The 17,241-nt window shown below is 45.1% G+C and overlaps 1 long non-coding RNA gene across 1 annotated transcript; it reads left to right on the top strand.

Annotated features, from left to right (window-relative positions):
• Window positions 1-200: 200 nt before the first annotated feature.
• LOC122742503 lies at window positions 201-9,582 on the top strand. Its single transcript, XR_006354923.1, has 2 exons — window positions 201-410; window positions 9,398-9,582. It is a non-coding gene; the product is annotated as an uncharacterized LOC122742503 (long non-coding RNA).
• Window positions 9,583-17,241: the final 7,659 nt, after the last annotated feature.

Below are 17,241 nucleotides of genomic sequence, written 5' to 3'. Positions count from 1 at the left end.
CAACCTCCCATTACCTAGGTACTGGCTTCCTTTCTGCTGTCTCTAGAAGTCAGAACAAATTTCTGGATTCTTCCCACTTTTGTTAGCTTTGACTCAAATTGTGTTTTCTTTGGGGGTTGTACGTATTTATGGGGGGGCGTATGGAGAACATATGCAATAATTTCAGCCATTTTGGTCTCCTCTGAGGGGTTCCCTACCACAGGATGCATGTGTGCATGAGGTGAGGGTGTGGAGGGGGCTCTGACAGCTGGGAAATCTCAGAGGAAGAACCCTGCCACATTCTCAAACCAGGGAATAGCCCAGAGGTTGGCCATAAAACAACACCTTCCAGGGACTCACGCACTTCAGAGGAGGCAGGTGGATTAAAGAGAGCTTCAGCTCGCACATAAAATGGATCAGAAGCGTTTAAGGTAAGGTAACACCTTCTGGGCAAGATTAGGGAGGAGTTTGCTGTCCAGGATGGGGAGGAAGGAGGAGGAGGAGACGGGTTTTGATCGGCTATGGTAGCACTGGTCACCAGGGGCACATGAAAGGAGTTGGGAAGATCCGGTGGCTGTAGGCTGGAAAGCTTTCTTCTGGAGAAGATTTGCTACCAGCCAAACCCGAGGGCAGCAGCAGTTTTAATTCAACAGCACCCAGCTGGGAAAGGATGTCTGCAGAGTGGGTGGCAGTTGTTAGATTTTTCCCTCCTGTCCAGTATTTTGGAGGATCCAGTGGAGGACTGAGATAGCAAACCAGATGGGAGAGCCAGAGGCCAAAATGTTGGTCTGGGCATCAACAAAGCATCGTGGCAGGGCTAGGAAGGAGAAGGGAGTGTCACAGGCCAGAGGAGGGAGAAGGCAGCAGGAGACTCTGGAGTGGGGCTTGGTGGACAAAGCAGTGGGTCTGGAGGCAGGGGGCCAGGGGTCCAAATCCCAGCTCTGCTCATTGCTAGCTTGATGACCTGGGGAAGTTGCCCCTATCCCCCGGCTTGTTTCTTCATCTGTAAAATGAGGTAGTTGTACTAGATGATCCCTGAAGTCATTTCCAGATCTTAATCTATGATGATATGATTCTCTGATCATTTCTAGGAACCACCAAGCAGGAGGGCTGGAAGGAAAAATCCAAGAAAGGCTCAGACAGGGTGGGAGGCAGTCACTTTTTTCTGGATTTCTTCTAAGCACATGCAACACCAATTATGAACACAGGGTGGCAGCATGGAGTCAATTCTCTCCCATAGCTTCTTCTCATCCCTACAGAGAGGATAATGCTGATCCAAATGGAATAGCAAGTAGCAAGATGCTGAGGTTAGAACCTCTCTGGCCTAATCTCTTCTTGTTTCCCAAAAGATGCCCTGCATCCCAGTCATACCAGAATGTTCCTCTAGGAATGCCCTTTGAGCTTTCCCCTGCACCTTTGCGCACTCTTCTCTCTGTGGGGAATGCCCTCTCTCTCTGCCTCCACTCCTCTCAGACCCTCCCTGTCCTTCAAGACCCAGCATGAATTCCACCTTCTCTCTGAAGTCTTCCCTGACCCCTCACCCACTCCGGAAGTATGCCTGTTGAACTTTGTCATGCCCTTATCAAATAATGCCTTGGGTTGGTTATGTTTCCAAATCTTCTAAGTGCACTGTTAGACTGTAAGCTCCTCTATTTCTATACAGAGCCTTTCCCAGAGCAGATCAAATGTTCCTGAAAGGACTTTTTAAATGAATAACTACTGACATTTGTACAACTACATAATGCCTTTAAGCTTATAAAGTGCTTTACCTAAATGAACTTATATGAGTCTCACAGTGGAGGAAGCTGAATCTTAAAGAAGTGAAATGACCTGTCATTGGTCACTACCCTAGCATTACCAAGTGTCAAAGGTTGGATTTATATGGAGATCTTCCCAAGTCTAGGGTTCTAAGCATTCAATCAATCAACGGATATTTATCAAGCAGCGTATTTGTTGTTGGGGTTACAAAGAAGAAAGCAAGAAATAGTCCATGTCCTCGAAAAACTTACCTTCTAAGGAGTGAGGGAGGGGACACGGCATGTACAAATATTGGTGTCACAGCAGCCTACTACAGAGATGAATATACAAGACATAATTCAGACATGAGCACCGGACAGCTCAAACAGCTGGGGGGAATCAGGCTGAAGCGACCTCACTGATGTTATGTTAGATGTATATTCATTGCCTAAGGAGAATGAGCAACTTGAAGACATGGTACATACTCTTTCCTCAAAGCCCTCCATATTCTTAACAAAGGGCTACAAAATTCAGTAAGATTCTTTGTAAGATTTTTAAACAATTTAGACAATTCTGATTCCAAGTGTTTTTTTAAGAGTACAGATATGAGAGGTTTTTATGGGTGACAACCAATCTCATTTTTTACAATAAGAGCCAAATGTCTTACTAATCATAATGGCTTCATACTTTAATTAGATAATATCTCCAGGCACAATATACACTCAGGGAGAGGTTCATCACTAATGATATTGATAAAATCTATATCTCAAATTAATTTGATAATTTCAAAGTCCTTGTCACATCTAATTAGCTCACCCCTTTTTTCATGTCCTTTGTTGACTCATCATCCATGTCCTGCCCCCTAACTGTGGGTGTTCCCCTAGAGTCTGTCCTGTGTTCTCTCCTCCCTCTCTACTGTCTCTTTCTGGGTGACCTCATCAGCTGCCATGGGTTCAGGAAGCCTCACAGGTCTATATATCAATCAAACCAAATTAATCAGCATGCACTTAGCTTCAGAGCCACATCACCAAGTTGCCTATTGGGCATTTCAGATTGCATCCCCTACACGTGCCATAATTAACATGTTCAAAATAGAACTCATTATCTTTACCCCCAAACCCACCTCTTTTCCAAACTTGCCTATTTCTATGAAAGGTACCACATTTCTTCCAGCTTCCCAGGCTTGTAACCTCAGCAAAACCCTCAACGTCTCATTCCCTTGCACCATATATTGAATCAGTTGCCAAGTGTCATCATTTTTACCTTCACACTATCTCTTTTATCAGGCCCCTGCATTAGTTCAGGCCTCATCACCACTTGCCCAGATTACTGTAGTGGCCTCTCCAAGTTTCTCCCTATCCTGGCCCATCTCCTATGCTGCTGCCAAAGTGATTCTCCTTAAGCTTAGATATGACCATGTCACTCTCCTACTCATTAAACTCGGGTGGATTCCTCTTGTCTCTAATCAAATAAAATTCCTGTTTAGTTTTTAAAGCCCTTCACAAGCTGGGCACAACCTACCTTTACAGTTTCAATTGTTTCTCTTCCTGCACCCTGTGATTCAGCCAAACGGACTCCCTCTCTGTTCCTCACACAGGACACTCCAATTTCCCGCCTCTTCCCCTTTGACTTGGCCATCCCCCTCACCTTGGAGCTGGGGGGCTGGGCAGCAGTTATGCTGGGTCGAACATAGAAAAGACTGGGGAGCCTGTGTGTGATATGAGTGCCTTGGAAAAATAGGGAACATGCATAGACATTGAGTAACTAGTTCTGATTGACAAGGCCCTTTTGATTGTCTACAGAGAAAGGAGTGGGGTGCATTTGAAATGAGGCTAGGCAGCTAGAATATGTTCTTTTGAGAGGGACTCTTCCCAAGTTTGCTGGTGCTGGTGCTGGAGAAGAATGAGGAGTTCTGAGGGTCTGCAGAAGGGGGAAGGACCTCAGGTTTTCTCTCCCCTGGATGCAGCTTGAACCCTGCCATATGGTCACCCAGCTTTTCTTTGAAGACCTACAGTGAGAGGGAACCCATTGCCTCTCAACCCAGCTCACCCAGCTTGGAAAGCCCTATTGTCAGGATATTTTTGGTTATCTCTCTCCTCTGTTTCCCATCCTCCTCCATGCATCAGTTCCATATGATTATCCCAACTCTCCTGGGGTGACATTTTTCCTTCTTCATTTCCTTTTCCTTCCTTTTCTGATAGGCCCATAGTGTCAGTTCTCTAAGAAGTGCTTCTGTCTTGTGGACACTGACAAAATTGTGCTTCTCCAACTCCACCAAGGGTGCAGGTAAAGACTAGATGGAGCCAGGTACTCTCCCTGCCAGACTAGAATCAGGAAGACCTGTGTTCAAATCTTGCCTCAGACATTTGCTAGCTGTATGACCCTGTGTAAGTCACTGAACCTTGCTGGGCCTCAGTTTCTTCATCTGTAAAATGGGGATAATAGCTTTTGCCTTCCAGGGTTGTTGAAAGGATCTAATAAGATATTTGTAAAGTGCTTTTTCAAACCTTAAATTGCTATATGAACGCTAACCATTATTATTGTTATATTATTATTTTGGGGGGGGGGCCAATGAGGGTTAAGTGACTTGCCCAAGGTCACACAGCTAGCAAGTGTCAAGTGTCTGAGGTCAAATCTGACCTCAGATCCTCCTGAATCCAGGGCTGGTGCTTTATCCACTGCGCCACCTAGCTGCCCCTGTTATATTATTAATGCTAATACTACTGAGTCACTTCATTTGAAACCACTAGAGAACTATGCAGAGACCTGGCCTAGTGCTGCCTCCCTGTGGCCACAGTCAGTACTGCAACCTCCCACATGGGTTGCTATTTCTCAATTCACTTGTGGATGAAGGCAGCTCAACTGCCTGCTGCTTGCCTTCCTTAGTGCCAGGGACAGAAATGATCACGCAGACCCTGGCTCTTGGTTTGTGCCAGGAGAAAATGCCAGGAGATTTACTTCTCCCAAGCACATTCAGCTCACCTGGGTTTGAGAAATAGGGAAATAGACCCACATCCCAGGGATGAAGGAGTGGTGGTGGGCAAGAGCTGGATGGGGATCCTAGCAGGGATATGATCATAGGGGCAATGACCCGGGCTCAAGTACTACCTACCCTTAGCTCCTGCCTTGGACTCACCTGGGTCAGTGAGACTTGGTCAGCACCCCTCACCCTCCCTCATCCCTAAGATCCCAAGGAACTAGAACTTGTCCCTTCTCTGGCCTCCCTACACCCCCCACTCCAGGCTGTGCTTCTCTATTTCCCCCTCTGCAGGGGAAAGAGCCCACCCACCCTTGCCCCTTTTAGCCTTAAGAGCTCAAATGCCTTGCCCTTAACAATCCCAGAGTTCTCAAGGCTGCAGTCCGACTTCTGATCTCATTCATTATTCAACTGAAACTGTTCTCTCCAAAGTTACCAATGACATCTTTCTTTTTTTTTTATTTTTTGGTGGGGCAATGAGTGTTAAGTGACTTGCCCAGAGTCACACAGCTAGAAAGTGTCAAGGGTCTGAGGCCAGATTTGAACTCAGGTCCTCCTGCATCCAGGGCCGGTGCTTTATCCACTGTGCCATCCGGCTGCCCCCTACCAATGACATCTTAACAGCCAAATTGAATGGCCTTTTTTCAGTCCTCGTCCCTCATGAACTCTCTGGAGCCTTTGCTGAGATCCTTCTGAATAGCCTTTCAAGGTTTTCTTAACGCTGTTCTCTCCTGGTTCTCCTCTTACCTGTGTGACTACTCCTTCACTCCACCTTTCTCCAAGTGACGAACACTTACTGTGGGTGTCCTCCATGGCTCTGTCCTGGAGCCTCTTCTTCTATGTAGGCTGGCTTGATGATCTCATCAGCTCCCATAGATTCAATTATCCTCTATATGTAGAAGATTCCCAGACCTATTTATTAAGACCTATTATCTCCTGAGCTCCTATCTCATGTCACCAACTTCCTCTTGGACATCCCAAACTGGTTAAGATCTCAGCTTAACAAGTCCCAAACAGAACTCTATCTTTCCCCCTAAACTCCTCCCTCTTCCGAACCAGAAGGTACTGCCATCCTGCCAGTCACCTAGGAGCACAACTTCAGGGTCATCTTCACCTCTTCTCCGTCATTCACTAAACGTACACAATCTGTGGCCATGTCTTGTCATCTCAACCTTCACAACATCTCTCCATGTATCTTCTTTTCTTCAAGCACACAGCCACCACACGAATGCATGCTCTCATCACCTCACACCTGAACGGTTACAGTAATATTTGAATTGGTCCCACTGCCTCAGATCTTCCATAGCTCCAAACCATCTCCTCCATCCAAGCTTCTAAAATGCAGGTCTGTGCAGGTCATGCCCCATTAAATAAAATCATAACCTGCTGTGAGGGTTGTTCTTTGCCCCAAAGCTGTTTGCTCAGAGTCCCACAGGTAACCTGTGACTGGATCTTGGGTTTACTCTGCCTTTAGGTGATGAGGCATTCTTATGCTTCTCCAACTCACCTTGGAACTCCATTTGAGTGGTCTTAAGTTGCTCCTGGGAAAATCAATGAAGACAGAGAGAACCAGGTTAGGAGTATCTTAGGGTGAGTCCCAAGGTCCTGAGCATCAATCACTACTGAAAAGTACTTCTTTAAACACTAAAGCCCCCATATCCTACTTCTTAATTTCATGTTGCAATTGGCCAACTGTACATTAATTCCACTTTTGGTGGAACTTCAGATTGATGCAGCTGTCCTGGAAAACAGTTTGGAACTATGCCACCAAATTTACTAAACTGAGTGATAATATTTATCCAATACTATTACTAAGCTTGAATCTGACCTGCTGTGCCTGTTGGCTCTCATTTTTTCTTATTTCTTTCGGGACAACCAGAAAACATATAGGGTCATTAGTCATTGTCAATGAGTTTACCTTCTTACTGGCTTTTTCATTCTCTCTAGAAACCTTCTCTTGAAGATAAAGAGATGTTAAGCTAGTTCTCCAAACAATATTGTTTATAAAATCCTCACTGATGTCACAAGCATGGAAGGCTATGGGAGGGACTTCAAGTCGTCAAATGTCAGAACTGGAAAGAATCTATAACAAAATCCAGAGGCAGAAGGTATCTTTGAACGCAGAATGTCAGAGTAAGAAGGGGCCACAAAACAATGTTCAAACATTAAATGTTTGAGTTGGAAGAGACCTTAGCGACTGTGTAGGCCAATACCTTCCCTTCATAAAAGACAAAATTTAGTACTTCCAAAAGAAGTAACACATCCAGTATCACAAAGGTAATGACCATCAAGTTAAGCATAGAATTCTGGCTTCCTGACCCCCAGCTCAGTGCTTTGTTCCTTGTACCTGTACCTCACCATCCCCCCCACCCCCAGGTGAGGATTGGGGTTAATGAGTCAATGTGATTAAACCCTCTCCAGGTAACACCACACCTTCACTCAGTTAGGAAATGAGGAATGGTGGGAATTCCAGGTTTGGGATGCAGGTTCAGAATGGGTGTCTACATTGTCCTTCTAAATACTCCAGATGTGCCCTGTCTAGAGCAGAAAGACCATCTTCTCTCCCAGGCAATGAGTACCACTCAGGCTGATGGGATCATAGATTTACACACACACACCTGAAAGAGACCTTAGAGGTTAATCAGTTCATCCCCTTAATTTTAGATGTAAGGTACTGCCCCTTTTGCATATGGATGTATTGTTTGCTATTTGCTGAAAGAGATAGAAAAAGGATATTCATATGAGGTAAACAGCTTGAGGTAGCTCTAAGCTGCAAAAAAAAAAAAAAAAAAACAAACAACACATTAGAAAAAAGGGGGCAGCTAGGTGGTGCAGTAGATAAAGCACTGGCCCTGTATTCAGGAGGACCTGAGTTCAAATCTGACCTCAGACACTACTTGACATGTACTAGCTGTGTGACCTTGGGCATGTCATTTAACCCTCATTTCCCTGCAAAAAAAATAGAGATAGCTCTGAGGACCCGAGGGGAAAACTGCCCCTCAGATATATGTACTGAGAGGACCTGTTAGAAAGCAGTTCAAATCCACCTGGAAGATGGGCATGGTCACAAGGCGGTATTATCTATCATCCCGTGTACATATAACTGTTTTCAGTGGCTTAGAACCCATAAATCAAAGAACTGATTGGGACTATGGGCAAAAGGAATATTGTTTGCATGAAATCCAAGAGAACTGTGGACTTTGGGTTCTTTGCCCTCAGTTAGATCTGAGGCCCTGATTTAAGGCATCAGAAGTCATAGGAGAAGCTAGATGTGAAGCCAGAGATCAGAAGAATAAGAAGACAGGACAGCTGCTTAGAGAGTGGTGACCAGGGAGACTATCCCCTGCTTTAGGAAAGAGCGGAAAAGAATCTGAAGATTAGAGCAGTTTTTTGAAGCTGAATCTACAGCTACTGGGACATCATTGGAAGAGGCAGAATTCTCCTGTTGGGCAAAGAGCTGCTCTTTAGTACCTTATCCTCCCAACTTCAGTTCCAGTGTTCTATCCACTGTGCCAAATCTCACTTCAGACACTTACTAATGGTATGACCCTGGGCAAGTCACTTAACCCCACGTGCCTTAAACATCCAGGGCCATCTCCGGTTGTCCTAATGTGTATCTTGCCACTGGACCCAGATAGCTCTGGAGGAGAGAGAATGAAGTTGGTGGCCTTGCGCAACCCTGCCTCACTTAAATCCAATTCAGTCATCCCCCCACCCTGTTATGGTCCTCTTTGAGACCAAAGGACAAACAACAACACCATTTAGAACTTGACAGCTGAGGGTGGTGAAGCCCTGAAAATGCTCTGGGAGCTGATTGGAGGAAAGCAGAATCCTGTTTCTGAGTCAAAGGTCAGCCTGGCTTATTGTCCTTTATGTCACCTACAGCCTTAGATGGAGGTCAGCCTGTCATGGGCTTCATTGCATTGCCCTCTGCATCACTCTCCAGATGGAGAGGGGGAAATCCCTGAGGGTCCCAAGGGCAGATGTTAGGGGCTCTGCAGTTCTCCAGCTTAAGAGAACTGCTTGTCACTGCTTCAGAGCCCAGTCAAAGGAGCAGGGCTTGAAGCTTCAGGCCTCAGGCTTAGGGCCACTGTTTTACGGAAAGGGTGTAATGTAATGCAGATCCTTTAATAAAAGAGCTTAATACAGCTCCAGCAGCCTCTGAGTAGCAAGGAAGGGGCTTCATCTAGCAAGAGGGCAAAAAGGCTCAGCAAAGGAGCAGGCGTTAGATCATTCTCTAAAAAAGGCCACCATAGCCAGTCCTGCAGGCCAGAGTTGTGCATGGCCCTGGGCATGTTTACGTTCCCCACTATGGACACTGTGCTCATTAGTGGAAATGGGTGACCCAGGTTTACTGGTGGAATGTTATGTTTCAATTATTCTTTAAAAAATATTTTATTTTCCCAATTACATGTAAAAACAATTTTTAACATTCAATTTTTAAAATATTGAGTTCCAAATTGTCTCCTCCCTTCCCTCGCTGCTCCCTGAGACAGTAAGCAATTCTATATAGGTTATATATGTGTAGTCATGCAATATATATTTCCATATTAGTCATGTTTATTTCAATTATTCTCACTTTTGGCTTCTTTGTTGTTGTTTTTGTTTTTTCAGTCGTGTCTGACTTTGTGTGACCCCATTTAGGGTTTTCTTGGCAAAGGTACTAGAGTGGCTTGCCATTTCCTTCTTTAATTTATTTTACAGATGAGGAAAGTGAAGCAAACAGGGTTAAGTGACTTGTCGAGAGGAACAAAGCTAGTAAGAGTCTGAGGCTGGATTTAAACTCACAAAGAGGAGTCTTCCTGCTTGCAGGCCTGGTGTTCTATCCACTGTGCCACCCGGCTGCCCTTTTGTCTTCTGCTGAATAAACATTTTATGACTATTCCTGATTTTTGTTTCTGAGTTGTAATAATTATTTTTGCTTTTGCCTTATTGTTTAGTAAATGTTTCATTTTTAAACTTAAAAAGTGTCACTGTGACTGGGTTCTATAAATGGGAAGCACACCAGTGGGGGTAAGGAGCTATAGTATTAAGTAGGAAGAATATAGCTTTCACACACCAGGGTAATCCTTAGGACCCTTGGAATCCAGTGGTAGTGGCCATCAGACACCCTGGCCTGAGGGTTTTCTGGCAAACCCTCCCCTGACAAACTACCAGCACAAGAGCGTTATTGGCCATGTCCCCTTTACATGAGCTACAGATGAGGAGACAAGCTCAGAGAGATTGTGACTTTGCCAAGGTCAAACAGGTGGTCAGGGGCAAAGCCAGCCCTTGACTTGAACCTAGATCCTCCGATTTCAAATCCAAGCTGTTGAAGCTATGAGGGCAAGAAAAGCCCTCTCTTCTACCTGAAGTCAATTATCCCATATCTCAGGCTGCTGGTGGCCTAATCTGTCTATGGAGATCTCACTTTGGAAGCAAACAGGTGAAGAACACAAGGGTCTGGCCAGCTGATGCCTCCCCCCACCCCAATCCCTCAGAAGCTGGTTCGATAGAAAGGAAACTAGCTCTGGTGTCAGAGACCCTGGGTTCAAGTGGCAATTCTGATGATTACAGCCTGTGTGATCTTGGAGAAATCACTTCTCTTTCCTAGTCTGTAAGGCGATGGGGTTGGAGCAGATGTCCTCTGCAGTCCCTTTCGGCGCTGTCTGATCTCATACACCACTAGCTCTTCAGCCCCCTTCAGGTGCGATGGAAACTGGCCCACTGGAAGTGGCTCTGCACTGCCTCCAAAATCCCAGCTTGGGTCCTCACTTTCTAAGGAGCAGTTCAAAAAAGGGCCTGGCCCCGAGTCAGGAAATATGATCTGGTCCCAGCTCAGATACTCACTAGCCATGTGACCGAAGGAAGTAGCCTCACTCCTCTGTCTCATCTGAAAAAACTAAGTATGCTATTGTATTAGCAACTCGCAGGGCTGGGTTAGAGACGAACCCTCAAGAGGGAGTCACAGGACCCATGTTGTTTTTACAGTCATGTCTGACTCTCTGTGACCCCATTTGGAGTTTTCTTGACAAAGGTGCTGGAGTGATTTGCCATGTCCTTCTCCATATCATTTTACAGATGAGGAACTGAGGCAAACAAGGTTAAGTGACTTGTCTAGTCACCCACCCAGTAAGTAGATGAGGCTGGATTTGAACTCGGGTCTTACTGACTCCAGGTTTGGTGTTCTATCTACTGCACCACCTAGCTGCCCTTACCAGTTGTGACCTTGGATAAATCACTTCCCTTCCTTAGTTGGCCCCAATTACTTCATCTGTAAAATAACCGGTTTGAACTAGAGGCTTCTGAGGTTCTAAGTGAGCCTAAGTATCTTGAAAATGAAAATGTCCTTCGGATAGAACTATTGTTGCCCAATACTCTGAAGAACATTTTAGAGCGATTTTACCTGAATACACTTAGCTGGGGAGGGGAGGACAACAGGAGAAGAAAAAGACATGCTGCTGACATTAACTACAACAAAGAGAAAACCTGCCCAATCAATCTTCAACCTCCAAACTATAGCAGGTGACAGTCTGCTTTCTTCACAGGGAACCCTCACCTCCCATGCAGGTTCTGAAGAAACCTTGGGGTCATCAGATAGAAATGAGAGCACCAACCATTCACAAGCATCCTGCAGGCCTCATATTAACTTAGAAAACCACATATTAACAGAGCTTGTTCGATTTCTATTTATTTGGTTAAATATTTCCCTATTATATTTTAATCTGGTTAAGCCCATTGTGTAGGGCTCTCTGATGTAGCACAATTTCCCCTTCACAGCTAGAATTTGCTTCTAGCACACTTGGCAAGTGATCATCTAACCTCTGCTAGAACAATCCCAATGCCAAGGAACTCTATGAAGTGATCCATGCCATTGTTGGGAGGGTGGGGGGAAGGGAGGAGAAGGAATGGAGGAAGAAGGGAAGGAAGGAAGGAATTTTCTTTTTTTTTTTGGTGAGGCATTGAGGGTTAAGTGACTTGCCCAGGGTCACACAGCTAGTAAGTGTCAAGTGTCTGAGCCTGGATTTGAACTCAGGTCCTCCTGAATCCAAGGCCAGTGTTTTATCCACTGCACCACCTAGCTGCCCCTAGGAAGGAATTTTCTGATACCTAGAACTCTTTCTTTCTCAGCACAGGAGATTTGACCTCTTCCTGTTCTCCCCTCCCACGTCATATCTATCTTAGTGTGGACACCCAATTGGCTTAGACCACAGAAGCTCAGAACTCAGTTCTGACCTCTGCCTCCCCAGAATAAGGAATTAATGTGCATATACCATCATGCCCAGCAAATTCTTCCTGAAATCATATTCCTTATAACTTAGATTTATTGGTCCTGATTCTGCCACTTAGTTGTGCTACTTTGGGCAAGTATGGACATCAATTTCTTCATCTGTGAAATGGGTTGAGAGCACGGTGTGGTGAAGGGGAAAGCACAGTGGATCTGGAGTCAGAGGACTATGGTTTGAACCTAAATACTGCTATCTACCACCTGCAGTCTAAGAAAAGAGGGGTTAGGACATGGAACCCCATGCCTCATAAGAAGTTATATCAACTATGGATGAATTCTCTTCTCCAAAATCAATGCCCCTAGATCCTTCAACTCTTTTTTTTTTGTATCCTAGAATTTGCAGTCTGCTCTCACCATCCTGGCTCCCCTCCTCTGAATGTACTTGATCTCAGTGTCTCTCTCAGACATGATCCCATCACTGGCATTTAAAAGACAAACCACAGCACCAGATGCAGCCATTTTCCTAAAGGTTGTTTTATTGTAAAACCATAAATACAACACTGACATGAAAATCATTAAGCAACTGATCCTTTCTAACAGTTACAGTATGTCTTTCCACCTTGGCATCAGCCACTGGAAAAGAAACTTGTAGGAACGCTTGAGACCCATCTCAAAGCAGGGTCACTGAATTCTGGACAGGGGCTTTTGGCTTACAGATAAAGAACGGAAAATGGGAACTGCTCCTTTTCTCATTGGAAATGCCCCGCTTTCCGACAGCAACAGACTGGTAAAAACAGCAACATTGACACGGCTCAATTTCCTTTTTTTTTCCTTTCCTTTTCTCCTTTTTTTTTGTTTTTGTTTTTGCTTTTTGTAAAAATCTTCCCCCTCCCCCTCCATCTGACATCAGTCTATGTTTCAAACAGCACTAAACGTTTTTGGCTGCAAAAAGGGAAAACGGAACCGTAACGTTTAAGGAGAACAAATCAAAACAAACACAATAATCCAAAACAAACAAAAAAAAAACCCAAAACAAAAAAAAACAAAAACCCAACAAACAGAAAAACCCTAAACCCTTGAGCTGGTCCCAAGCGTTTAAATATCACAATGAGAACTGGGAACTCAATCGTGCAATTTGGCTCTCTAGAGAGTCACTCGATCCACACCAACAATACAGGAGACTTCAAACAATTTCTTTTGTTTATTAACACAGCAAGTGTGACATTAGGTAACCTTTTATTTTTATTTTTTTTTTAAATACAGTACACGGTACACAGGGCCCCCACAGGCTGCCCCGCGCATTCCCCTCATGAAGACATAGCCAAGCATTGGCTGTTTATAAAAATATTGTGTTGCTACAAAAGTATAAATTAATGCTACCGGTATTAAGAAATATTAAACACATAAAACTTATAAGGATTAAGAAAAATATTCATTAATACCTGTAGAAAACTCTGGCCTAAAAAAGATATTTTTGTTTGTTGTTTTTTTTTTTTTGTATTTTTGTATTTTCTCTTTTTTTCTTTTTCTTTCTTTTTTTTTTAAAGATGACTTGAGTTTCTGACACTCACAGAGAAAGAGACACACACTGAGGTGTGTCTATGGTATTGCCTAGAACGTCTGTTATCTACAGAAAGAGAAAGGAAGATGGATGCCCACAGTTACTGAGGGAAGAGAGCAGGAGAGAGGGGGAGAAGTTGGTCATGGTCTTGACCTGATGTGAATGACTCTTAATTCAACTCCAAGGAGGTCATGGGGGAAGGAGGACCGACAACAACAACAGTGACAGCAACAAAAGATAGACTCTTCCAAAAATAGTTTTACTTGGGTTGTTCTAGAAAAGGGTTTCCTGACATTTGTCCAAGTGGGTTTGCATCTTGACTTTCCTGCCCCAAGGATCAGTGGGTTTCCCTCAGCCTTCTCTTTGTACCAATTCTCTTACCTTTCCCTCTTAGGGAATGACCTTGGCTCCCTTGGAGAGAAGAACTCCAGGAGAAAGGTCTCTTGTCTCTCCTTCTGGCTGTCCTTCCTGACTTTCTCTCCCCACCCCCTAACCCCCCCATACAGGTGGCCTTTCTCCTTGTTGATTACCAGCCAGCTTGGATTTCAGAAAGCACCGAAGGAATCTGAGACCCCTGAGGTTTAACACGAGGCTAGGCTGTGCCCCATTTAAGGAACTTTGGTTATAAAAAAGTAAGTTGCCCATTAGGACAGGATCTGTCCTGTGTCCCTTGGATGGGTGGGTTGGGTTCCCTGGTGTATGAGTGGGCAGGGGACCCACTCTTGAACAGTGATGTGAATACTCAATGACAAACCTATCAAATCGTCCTCCTTCGGTAACACAGATGTGGCATTAACCCAATTTGGGTTTGTCATTATGTCGGAGGGAAAAGCACAGTAACTACCTTCATGCAGCTGCCTAGATCCTAGCTTCTTAAACTGTGGGTTGCAACTCCATAACTGAATGTGTGTGTAGGGGGCGGGGGGGGGGAGGAGCTGCAAAAAAATTAGCAACAGTAAAAAGATTATGTATACCTATTTCATATACCTATATAGCCAGGATGGTGTAAAAATTTCTCTACCAAAAAGGGGTCGCGAGTGGGGAAAATTTAAGAAGCCCTGGCCTAGATCAAAATTTTACACCATTAGCAAGTATGAGAGTGAGCCCTGTGCCTTAAGGCTCCTCCTGCTGAACCCAGGGTTCTATCAGTAATAGTGCTGAAAACAAAACCAATAAGCAAAAAACTGAAAACAAATATCAAAAGCAAAACAAACAAACAAAAAAACCCAACCATCCCCACATATCCAGACCCAAACAAAACCCTAAAAACAATAAACTTAGGGGGAAGGAGACTCCAGGACAAAAATGCTAAATCATTGGTTTACCATACCTGGCCTAGCAAGAAGTGCTACAGTGATGGAAGAGGGATTGAGCAGAGGGAGGGAAGGACCAGCTAACTCAGACTTCCTCATTCTTTTTTTTTCCAAATTTTTTCTTTTTGGGGGGGGCAATGAGGGTTAAGTGACTTGCCCAGGGTCACACAGATGGTGTCAAGTGTCTAAGGCCACATTTGAACTCAGGACCTCCTGAATCCAGGACCAGTGCTTTATCCATTGTGCCACCTAGCTGCCCCCTAGAATTCCTCATTCTTAATGACCCAAGTTGCTTTCAGGACAAGGGTGGTAGCATGTGGTAGGCCTGGGGCTCCTCTGGGACCTTAAGAGTCAAGGTTGCGGGGAAAACAAACCGGAAACCAAAAACAAAGCTCCTCATTTTTGATTCCCAGGCCATGGGAGAGGGTGAAGGTGGGGAGGATCTAGCAGCCAAGCTCCTGGCCTCCCATACAGGCAGGAGATTCCCTTCAAACCCTGAAGTCTCATTCGTCAGAAATTTCCCCAGAAATGAGAGCACAGCAGCCATTTGGGATGAAAACAAATGCTAAAATCACAGCCTAATTATTCTGGGGGGGTGGGGGGAGGACTTTTGTCTAGTTGGATTCAAAGCAACTGATGAGCAGTTAGGATGCTTTGAGCTATGGTCATTTCCTTGGAAAGTCCGTCTCTCCACTGAGCAGTATCTCATTCAGTTTTCCTGTCTTTGGTACTCCCACCCAAGGGGCAGGAGTCGACTCCTGCTTGCCTTCAGTCCTGCCTCACATACTGCTCCTTTTGTCCCCTCCCCTCATCATGTACGATGAGGTTCAGAGAAAATGTGCTTTTTGTATTTCTCTTCAGATCCTGCTTCCCTAGACTCAGAACTAAGAAGGTGGGCCCTCATAATCTACTTCCTCCTAAGGCTGTGCCCTAGAGGTGGAATCTGAAGATGTTTCTGGCTAGGCCCAATTCTCTGCTTTCTTCCCAGGATACTGGGATACTAATGGCTTCTTTCTACCTGGTATGCCAGTGCCTGCCACTGAAAAGCGGTGCAATGATTATCTACCCCCCCACCCTGACCCCTCTACCCCTACCCCGACCCCAATCCCGACCCCGATCCCTCCACAAGGGCTCCTTGAGTCATTTAAAGGGGTAGTTGATTTGGCTCAACATACCAAAACTCTCCCGAGGTAAAGGATAAGAGAATAATGCTAACTCACAAGAACAGAGAGGGGTTTAATTTCATAGCTGAAGTGTTCCCTGTAGCTGCAGTTTTTTTTTCTTCCTAAAGGTGCCTGACACAAGTCTTAGAACTCTCACAGCAGGAGTCACCACTGACTAGGGCCAGGGGCCTCCAAGTCTTCTCTTTAACAATGAAGAAGTGGCCACTGGCCTGCCCCACCAAGAACCCTCGTCCTTTCTCACTCAGCTGACTAGGATGGTAGCAGGATGAGGTGGACACAAAGTCCTTCTGAAAGAGAGAGAACAGGAACAAAAGGCTGGATGGCAAAAAGTTACATCCTTTGGTCCTCCTCCGACAGCAATGCCAGGAGATCTAGTGTGGGCAGTCACCGTGGACCTCCTGTCACTGTTCTGGGAGGTTTCTTAGCCTCACCAGTAACTGCTCTGAGGAGAAGAGATGAAGAATACCCTAGAGAGCTGGGTTCCTCTAATTTTGCTGTCTTAGAAATTGGGTCCCTGCTGAATCTGAGGGTCTTTTGGGAAGACCTGACAGTGTTGATGTTTCAGGCATTGCTTTACAGGTGGTAAACTCCTAGAGGTTGGAGGAGAAAGAGAGGCCTAGAGCAACCTTTCTGGGAAAGAGAGAAAAAGGGGGCAGGGATGGAAACGTCAGACCACCATCTCCCATCCCTTCTCCCCACCTCGGAGTCCCACGTCTTTACAAAACAAAACAGTCACAAAGCATTTTTGTCCTGGAGATGTAGTGGTTCTGTAAGAACTGTCTTTTTCAAACCACAGGTGCCATTCTGTAGAGGACCTGAGAACAATTTCAACTGAGAGCCTGTCCCTTCAGGCCCTGTGGTCAAGTGACAGATGTCTCTTCGCTCCCCTAGATCACAAAACTCTATGTAGAGTCTACGACAAGTCAAATGCCATGCTAATGACCAAATGCTGAAGGAGTTGTCCAAATTCTTTGGCTGTGTTAAAATCTGGAACAACTGAATATTGCTGAGACTAAGACAGGGATGGGGAGGTAGGCTGGGGATTGGCCAGGCCATGGCTATTTTCTGGCTGTTCCATGCAATTTGTTGTAATGGTATTTGGCTTGTATGAGACCTCCAGACAAGAGACTTTGTCAAGGTCTCTCCAGTTCCCAGTGCCAATTTCTGAGAGGAAGCAGAGGGAAACCCTCACCAAACCCCAACAATGAACTGCCCCCCTTTCACAGCCCTTTGGCGACTAAAACAGTTCACAAGAAGCAGCAACCTTCCCAAGGAAGGAAAAA

The sequence above is a fragment of the Dromiciops gliroides genome, chromosome 2 (assembly GCF_019393635.1).
Source record: "Dromiciops gliroides isolate mDroGli1 chromosome 2, mDroGli1.pri, whole genome shotgun sequence".
Classification (NCBI taxonomy): domain Eukaryota; kingdom Metazoa; phylum Chordata; class Mammalia; order Microbiotheria; family Microbiotheriidae; genus Dromiciops; species Dromiciops gliroides.
This window is presented reverse-complemented; position numbering and strand designations above follow the sequence as displayed.